The 7,318-nt window shown below is 34.9% G+C and overlaps 1 non-coding gene across 1 annotated transcript; it reads left to right on the top strand.

Moving 5' to 3' along the window:
• The first annotated feature begins 6,922 nt into the window (after nt 1–6,922).
• LOC121222779 (U1 spliceosomal RNA) lies at nt 6,923–7,082 on the top strand. The gene has a single exon (XR_005920150.1). It is a non-coding gene; the product is annotated as a U1 spliceosomal RNA (small nuclear RNA).
• Nucleotides 7,083–7,318: the final 236 nt, after the last annotated feature.

Here is a 7,318-nt window from a genome sequence, read left to right as displayed (position 1 = left end):
AATCAACCATTTCAAACTAAAAACATGTATATATTTCGATATCTAACGCAACCATAACATTCAAATTTACTTTTCACTTCAATTCCCTATACATGCCATATAAATCCAAAAAGTTGCTTAACATAAACTACCGGAGCATATCTGGATAGTGTGATTCTTGATGTAGATCCGATCCTCCGAATGTATAAATACGTTAATCTACAAAAACAATAAACACACACATGTAAGCTTATAGAAAAGCTTAGTAAGTTCATAGGCATAAAACATAAATCTTACCAAACACTTGTACACTTATACAATATACACCATTACTAAATTTACCTGTCAACCACAATCTTTGGTGAGTTCCTTGGTATAAACTCACTACTACTTATTCTTTTACCATAATTCCTTTGGGCCCATTTGTCACTTACCATCCTTGATCAAAATTAAGGAACGGTTACGGAAAATTGAGTACTTCACTTTCACTTTGACATATGACCTCTTATCACTTGTCCTTGATCAGATAAGTGTAGCTAGGCTACCACTTATCACTTTGCCACTTGATCAGATAAGTGTAGCTGAAGCTACCACTTATCACTTTATCACTTGATCAGATAAGTGTAGCCACTTATCACTTTGTCTCTTGATCAGATAAGTGTAACCACTTATCACTTTGTTTCTTGATCAGATAAGTGTAACCACTTATCACTTTGTTTCTTGATCAGATAAGTGTAGCCACTTATCACTTTGTTTCTTGATCAGAAGTACTCAAATCCGGTGTTCCACTTAATTTGATCATTTATTCTATTTTCACATTTTTATTTTATTCTCATTTCAACAATAAATACATTTCATCATACATTGTATAATTCATGAAATTAACATTTAATCATTAAATTTCAGCCATATGAACTTACCTGGATCGATTTGCAGAATTTGTAAAAGTTCAGGGACTAATCGGCTACTTTTTCTTTTCCTCGACTTGTTTCAGGTTCTCGATCTAAAATGCAAATTTATTCATTCATCAGCATTTAATTCAATTCTAATTCATTTCACAATTTATGCCCTTTAATTTTCGAAGTTACACTTTTACCCCAAACTTTACAGTTTTTACAATTTGATCCCTACTCAATTAACCCCTCAATTGATCTAATTTTTCTCAATTAACACCTTTTTCCAACTATTTTAGACTACTACATAGCCTTTCATACTCAAAACCGCAACACCAAACCTTAATTCCCAACTTTTTCACAATTAGGTCCCTAAAATCAATTTCTATCAAAATTACTTAATAAAATCATCATATAACAAAATTAAAGCTTCAATTTCATGTTTATTCATCATAAAAATCCAACACTAATCAATGGTAACTTTCAAAATCAGCCATGGAATCAAAAACTAATGAAATAATTAGTTGGACCTAATTGTAAAAGTATCAAAATCACAAAAATTAGAAGAAATAATCAAGAATTAAACTTACATGATTCAAAAATATGAAAAACCAGCTTATTCCAGACCTCCTATGGCGTTTTTGCTGATAAATTGTGAAGAGATCTCTAGATTTTTCACTTTTGTCTTTGTTTTAAATGTTTAATTTGTTAAGTTTCCAATTTTGCCCCTGTTTCTCCTTACATTCTGCTGATTTTTCTTACCCAACCGTCCAGCCCATATAATTTGGGTCTAATAGCCTTTTAAATCCCTCCACTTTAGTCACTTAAGCTATTTAATCACAATTTAACAAATTTTACACTATTCCCAATTTAGTCCTTTTTAGTTAATTAACTATCCAAACGTTAAAATTTTCTAACGAAACTTTAATACCAACTCAATGACACTCTATAAATATTTCTAAAAATATTTATGGCTCGGTTTAAAATCTTCGAGGTCTCGATACCTCGTTTTTTTTATTTTAATTATTTTAATATTTATTCCTAGTACACTATTCACTATTTCAAAAATTTTCCTAACTTCACATTTAACTTATACTTACTAAATTTATAATATTTTCTACTCGTTTGTCAGATTTAGTGATCTCGAATCACCATTCCGACACCACTAAAAATTCAGGCTATTACAACTCTCCCCCCCATTTTAGGAAATTTCGTCCCCGAAATTTCGTACCTGGAAATAAATTCGGATACTGAAATCTCATCAATTCCTCCGTTTCCCAGGTTGCCTCCTCAGATCCATGTCGATTCCATAACACCTTAACTAGTGGTACACGTTTATTCCTCAACTCTTTAACCTCCCGAGCTAAAATTTTCACCGGTTCCTCTGAATAAGTCATGTCAGGTTGGAGCTCTATTTCCGTATGAGGAATTACATGTGATGGATCTGATCTATACCGTCTCAACATAGACACATGAAACACATTATGAATATTTTCAAGTTCCCGGGGCAAAGCCAATCTATAAGCTACCGGACCGATTCTTTCAATGATTTCATACGGCCCGATAAATCGTGGGCTGAGTTTTCCCTTTCTGCCGAACTGCAAAACTTTCTTCCACGGTGACACTTTCAAAATACACGATCACCCACACTAAACTCTATATCCCTTCTCTTCAAATCTGCATATGATTTTTGCCGATCGGAGGCAGCTTTTAAACAATCTCGAATAATACGAACTTTTTCTTCAGTTTCCCGAATCAAGTCCACTCCCACCAGTTTCGAGCATGAGGCGTTACTTGACTTAACTTAAAAGTTCGGGGCATAAAAATTTACTTTCAAATTTAATTTCATCATTCATAATAAAGCTGTCCTCCTCTTTTCGGACATATCTATTATATTTAATATTGATTGATTTTAATTATATACATTTGGATGTTGCAACTTCAAAAAATAAAACACATAAAAAGACAATTTTTTTTTTGAGATTCCCACTTTTCAATAACATTTAAAAGGGAAAAAAAAATCTCTATCCTGTTTAAATTTGGGCTCCAAAAGTAAAAATTGTAAAAAATTTATAAATAAATATTAAAATCCTAAATTCTAACCCGATTCTGAGATCATAGATATTAAATTTAAGATTCGAGAGTTATTAATATTTATAATTAATATTTATTTACATGTCGCCTATAATTTTTTTATTTTATTTACTGATAGGTATAGGATACTCATTCATTGACTGTGCATCAAATTTTATTCTATGTATATATATTTTATATTAAAATCACATCAAATTAAAATTAACGTAATTTATTAAAATATATATTTATAGTAAAAAAATTAAATCTGAAAGTAAATTTTTATGCCCCGAACTTTTAAGTTAAGTCAAGTAACGCCTCATGCTCGACTCCGACCATGGTCTCGGGTAAGGGGTGTTACACTTTCTCTCATTTTTCATGCATTAAATTCTCATTTTGGATCGTGGATACTGGTGCCACGGATCATATTACTCATTCTTTATCCTCATTCACTTTTTATAAACGTATTAAACCTATCTTTGTTACATTACCAAATGGATCCAAGGTTGCTGCCCATTTTTCTGGTACTGTCATCTTTAATGACCACCTTTGCTTGACAGATGTTCTTTATATTCCTCAATTTTCATTTAATCTTTTATCTGTCACCAAACTCACTTCTAATCTACCTTGTTGTTTCATTTTTCATGCTTCCCATTGCATTATACAGGGTTTACCATCTTGGAGGATGATTGGTACAGCTAAGGCACAACATGGCCTCTATACAATGGATAATCCTGTTCAGCATTTTACTTTTCCCCAACATCCTGTCACATCAGTTTCTACATCTTCACCAGACCTTTAGCATCATCGTTTGGGTCACATCTCTGACTCTTGTCTTAAATTGCTTACTGATTCTATCCCATCTCTTACCTTATTTGATAACTCAGCATGTAAAACTTGCCATTTTGCCAAACACAAAAAGTTATCATTTTCTGTAAGCCAAACCCGATCCAATAATATTTTTGATTTAATTCATGTTGACATTTGGGGTCCTAATTCAATTGTTTCACTTCATGGCCATAGATACTTTCTTACAATTGTGGATGATTTCACACGATACACTTGGATCATTTTGCTTAAAACAAAGTCTGAAGTTCGAGGTCATATTCAAAATTTCTTTGCCTTGGCCAACACGCAATATTCTAAAACCATCAAAATTCTTCGATCTGATAATGGCAAAGAATTTGATATGCCTTCTTTTTATGCTTCTCAAGGCACAATTCATCAAACCTCATGCACTGAAACGCCTCAACAAAATGGTTTAGTTGATCGTAAACATCAACACATTCTTAACATTGCTCGAGCTTTATTGTTTCATTCTCATTTACCACAACTTTTTTGGGGTTATGTTGTCTCTCACTTGGTTTTTTTAATCAATCGAACCCCTACTCCCCTATTTGCCAACCTTACTCCCTTTGAAAAATTCCATGGTTCCAAGCCTGACTTTTCCATGCTTCGTGTTTTTGGATGCTTAAGTTTTGCATCTACTTTATCTGCTCATCGTAAAAAATTTGATCCTCGAGCAAAACAATGTGTTTTCCTTGGCTACAAACCACATGTTAAAGGTTATATTCTTCTTGATACCGAGACTCGAGCAATTTTTGTTTCTCGCAATGTCACATTTCATGAAACAATTTTTCCTTTTCTTCAACATTCTCCAAACAACCCTACCACTCCAGTCAGATTACTTGCATCTGACACCATTTATGATTCACCTATTTCACTTCCACAACCATCATCCACAGGCCAACCACCATCTACAGACCAACCATCGTCCACAAGCCACCCACCTACACAACCATCTACCTCTTCTTGACCACAAAGAAACCGTCGACCACTTTCTTACCTACAGGATTATCAACATTATCAACTGCTTGCTGCTACCAATCATCCAGCTATGCCTCATTCTATTTTCAACTGTATTTCTTATCACAATATTTCACCACAACACTTGCATTTTACACTTGCCATTTCAGCATCCATAGAACCCAAAACCTATAAACAGGCAAGTAAGTTTACCCATTGGAATGAGGCAATGCAAGCTGAGATTAATGCTCTTGAGCAGAATAACACCTGGACAATGACCACATTACCTCCTGGCAAAACACCTATTGGGTGTAAATGGGTTTTTCGAGTAAAACATCGAGCAGATGGCACCATTGAACGCTATAAAGCTCGTTTAGTAGCAAAAGGCTACACGCAAATAGAAGGAGTGGATTACTTTGACACATTTTCACCGGTTGCAAAGATCACTACTGTTCGACTTCTTCTTGCATTAGCTACTTCGAGACATTGGCATACACAACAACTTGATGTCAATAACGCGTTTCTTCATGGTGATCTCAATGAGGATGTATATATGTTACCTCCTCTTGGTTTTTCTCATGACTCTACCAAAGTTTGCAAGCTTCACAAGTCCATTTATGGACTCAAACAAGCCAGCAGACAATGGTTCTCGAAGCTTACTACAACTTTAATTTCTCTTGGTTACATTCAATCTACAATTGATCACTCCATGCTTACCAAGAAACACTCTGAGGATTTCACAGTGTTACTTATCTACGTTGATGATATTATATTGACTGGCACATCATCACCAGAGATAATGAAAGTAAAGCAGTTTCTTGACACTACTTTTCGAATCAAAGATCTTGGTGATCTGAAATATTTTCTCGGTCTCGAAGTTGCTCGTACTAGCTAGGGAATACATATTTCTCAACGGAAATATGCTCTAAAAATACTACAAGAGTCTGGATTAATTGAATGCAAGCCTGCCAAGACTCCAATGGCAACAAAATCTATTTACAAACTCACATCGACCGATGGTGAATTACTTTCAGATATTACCTCTTATAGGCAACTTGTTGGCAAGCTTCTTTATCTCACTTCTACATGTCCTGATCTCACTTTCGCTGTACAACAACTTAGCCAATTCATGGACAAGCCTACTACAAATCATCTTCAAGCAGCTCATCGAGTGCTACGTTATCTAAAAGGTTGCCCTAGTACTGGTCTCTTCTATCCTGCTTCCTCCTCATTCGAGCTTAAAGCATTCAGTGATTCTGATTGGGCTGGATGTCCAGAAACTCGACGATCCATCACAGGCTATTGTATATTCTTTGGTGAAGCATTAATATCCTGGCGTGCCAAGAAACAACCTACTGTTTCACGATCCTCTAGTGAAGCTGAATATAGAGCACTTGCCTCCACTGTTTGTGAAGTTCAATGGTTACATTATCTTCTATGTGATCTACATGTTCCTATCTCTCATGCTACTCCAGTATTTTGTGACAACAAATCGACAATCCAGATTGCATCTAATCCTACTTTCCATGAACGTACAAAGCACATCGAAATCGATTGCCACATTGTACGTGAGAAATTGCAAAAAGATATTGTTCATTTGTTGCCATGTACTTCATCTGCTCAACTGGCTGACCTCTTCACCAAAGCTCTTGCTGCACAACCATTTCAAGACATGATTTCCAAGCTGGGAATGCTCAATATACACTCTCCAGCTTGAGGGGGGCTATTAGCTAAATTATACTAATTCACAGCTAGCTTCTTTTAGTTAGTTAAATTAGTTATTGTACAGTCTGTCATTTCTATTTTTTTAGGATCTAGAATTCTTCTAGAGTCTTCATATCTTGTGTATATATACATTGCATTGCCAGCATAATCAATTAATCAAAAATTATTTTAACAAACTTCCACAATTTTAAAAGACTGATATTTAGTACTAATAAATATTTAACACATCACTATAAAATTAAGAATAATGTTAATAAAATAAAACAATATTATTATTTACAGAAATCAAGATTGGGAAATGTTAATTAGTGTTTAGAAGCATTGAAAGGTAAAAATGTTTTAGATCTTTATGCCCCCAATGCAACCTGAATCCCACATTGCTGGCATATAGTAAACAAAACATAAGGAGTGGTGTATAAAGAGAGAGGACAGGGCAACATTATAACATACTTACCTGGACGGGGTCAATCAGTGATCGGAAAGACTCATGGCCTAGAGCAGTGACCTCCATTGCACTTGGGAGGGGTGCTGCTTTAAGGTCTCCCCAAGAGGGAGAGCTACGTCATAATTTGTGGCAGTGGGGGCTTGCGTTCGCGCAGCCCCTATCAATCTTAAGTTTTAATTGGAAACCATTTGTAGGATATAATTATTATTTCCATATAGGTAATCAGCTTCAAAAGTAGTTATATATGCCCTCTCCTTATGCAGCACCTTTTGGTTTTGTTTGTCATGTAGTAGGGATTTAGGTTCAAAGTCGTGGGCTTAGGTTGTGTTAGGGGCATAAAGGTTCAGGACAGCTTTCAATGCTTATAAGCACTGATTAACATTTCTCAATCTCGATT

Source organism: Gossypium hirsutum, chromosome D10, assembly GCF_007990345.1.
Source record: "Gossypium hirsutum isolate 1008001.06 chromosome D10, Gossypium_hirsutum_v2.1, whole genome shotgun sequence".
Lineage (NCBI taxonomy): Eukaryota > Viridiplantae > Streptophyta > Magnoliopsida > Malvales > Malvaceae > Gossypium > Gossypium hirsutum.
The sequence above is the reverse complement of the archived record's forward strand: the minus strand, read 5'-3'. Positions and strand labels throughout refer to the sequence as shown.